The sequence below is a fragment of the Chaetodon auriga genome, chromosome 17 (genome assembly GCF_051107435.1).
Source record: "Chaetodon auriga isolate fChaAug3 chromosome 17, fChaAug3.hap1, whole genome shotgun sequence".
Taxonomy (NCBI): domain Eukaryota; kingdom Metazoa; phylum Chordata; class Actinopteri; order Chaetodontiformes; family Chaetodontidae; genus Chaetodon; species Chaetodon auriga.
Window position 1 is genome coordinate 23,942,501 of NC_135090.1, and position 2,500 is coordinate 23,945,000.

Consider the following 2,500-nt stretch of genomic DNA (forward strand, 5'->3'; position numbering starts at 1 on the left):
CTCTAAAGGGGTCAGATGTTAGCATGCTAACATTAGCTTCTATTTCAAACAGCTCATCAGTGAATCGTGGTCCAAACCAGAGGAGCTGCGGTTTGTTGGTGAAATAAAAGTTTGACAGAACGACTCTAACGAAGCTTCGCGAGGAAGAATCCCACCATCATGTTCAGATTTGTTTTTATTTTCGACGTACAGACGAGTCTTCGCACTGAAACGGCATCAGGTCTGTCCAAATCGTCCCCACGTGTTTGTCTTTCATGTGTCTCAGCTCTGGTTTCCAGACTTTTCCATGACTTTCCAAACCCACTCTGGATTGTTTCCATGAGCTCCAAGGTTTCCTCCTGGTTGTTTCTTTTAGACTGAAAACCATCTGATTGCATTCCACGTCAATAAACCTTCATCACACTCAAACTGATCTGAGAGCAGTTGCATTACGTAACCTGAGGCTGACTGCTGCTCATTAACGGAACAAACAGCACAGAGCCGAACGTCTCCGAGCAACGTCTGTTTACCTGATAAACACCATCACCATCACCATCATCATCATCATCATCATCATCAGTGTGTCATCAGCGACTCATCAACAGAGGAACAGGCCGGACTTTCAAAATAAGAGCGGTCAGGAAACGACCCCACAGATCAGCAAAGACAAACCAAACCTGGACCCTGATCCCAGATCTGCAGACAGACCTCCAACATGGGAACTCAGAGGAGGCCACATCACCTACATGAAGAGGTGGAGGAAGGATTCAGGTCAGTTCCTGAAGTGAAGTGTCCTCTGTGTCTGTTGTCCTGTTGTGATTTTACTGTTGGATTACTGCAGTACTCCAGTAAATGTACTTAATGAAGAGTGTACGGCTCATCAGTGTGTTCAACCTGCTGAGTTTTACAGTTTAACTTCCTGAGAGTGAAGTCACTGCTGGCGTGTGTGTGTGTGTGTGTGTGTGTGTGTGTGTGTGTGTGTGTGTGTGTGTGTGTCTGTGTGTGTGTTAACAGTGTATTGTTGCAGTGCCACAATGGAACAAACAGAAACTCTATAAATACAGATGGAGGAAGGAGAGGTCTCTGGGCACAACTTCCCTGTTCATGTCTCCATACACACACACACACACACACACACACACACACACACACACACACACACACACACACACACACACACACAGTCTCCACACGTTGACTCAGAACCAGTCAGCTGCGAACATTCTGCAAGTCAACCACAACAAATCTGAAGCTTTCAGTTAAATTTAGGATTTCTGTGACTCTCCAGCTCAAGGCGAACGTTTTACTTTTCACTTCCTTTTAAAGGGATGAAGGTCTGAAGTCTTCCTCCACCAAAGCTCTAAGGCGTCCAGAACTTCCTCAGAAACACCCTTGAACCTCGAGTCTCTTCGTCCGTCAAAAACAAATCAAACTGTCTCAGATCATCAGCCATGAGTCAACTCACAGGCACCACCCTGACCTCCACCCACCAGCGGCCTTCACACCTCCATGAGTCAGTCCAGCTCATCCCATCAGGCCCCATGAAGTGTTCCTGTCTGAGACAAAAGCAGGAGGACAGACTGTCTCCATCAGACTGACTGGCAGCAGAGACTCACTGGATTTACAGCTGGTGACTTTTAACTGCTGCTGGTTCTGAAACAGACTCAGATTTGACACTTTAGAGACGCTCTGAGAGGAAACAGGAAAATACAGACGTTCCATGAATGCATCACCGCCTGACATCCAGCTGTGTGAACATCTGTGACACACAACAACACCAGCACGAGTTAAAGGACGATTCTTCCCATCAAACAATCCTAGGCTTGTTAGAGGCTCGTCTCACCTGCACCTGTCTCACCTGCTGCCTGTCTCACCTGGAGGCAAACGTGCTGCTCACAGCATCAAAGTACAACATTTTTATTATGAAACAGTTTCCAAACAAACTGATGTTGGTAACATTGTGTGGGCGTCGACCTGCAGGAGGTCAGAGGTCACAGTGAAACAGGAAGAGGAAGTTCAGCCACCTGTTTCCTCTTGAGTAACTTCCAGCAGTTGAGAGATTCACTGCTGAGGTTTGGACTTTCCTCACAGCTCAGACAAACACTGAGGAGCTCAAACACCTGCAACCTGCAACCCAAACCTTTCAGGAAGCGAGACACACAGACAGACAAGGACGTCTCCGTCTCTTTTACCTGACAGGTATTAACATTATTAACATGCTGTCTCCATTAGCAGTCTCCTGAATTAGCTGTTAGCAGCCCCTGTTAGCAGCTCCTGTTAGCTGCTCCTGTTCGCAGCTCCTGTTAGCTGCTCCTGTTAGCAGCTCCTGTTAGCTGCTCCTGTTCGCAGCTCCTATTTGCTGCTCCTGTTAGCTGCTCCTGTTAGCAGCTCCTGTTAGCTGCTCCTGTTCGCAGCTCCTGTTAGCTGCTCCTGTTAGCTGCTCCTGTTAGCTGCTGACAGGTAACTTAAAACATGAAGATTCTTAGAGAACTTCTGAATTGTCTGTTTTCTCTGATTTCTG

General features: G+C 47.1%; 1 protein-coding gene across 2 annotated transcripts in view; it reads right to left on the reverse strand.

Moving 5' to 3' along the window:
* The window catches only part of cdc42se1 (CDC42 small effector 1), a 25,094-nt gene that overhangs the window by 8,674 nt on the left and 13,920 nt on the right, over positions 1 to 2,500 (reverse strand). The window lies entirely within an intron of this gene.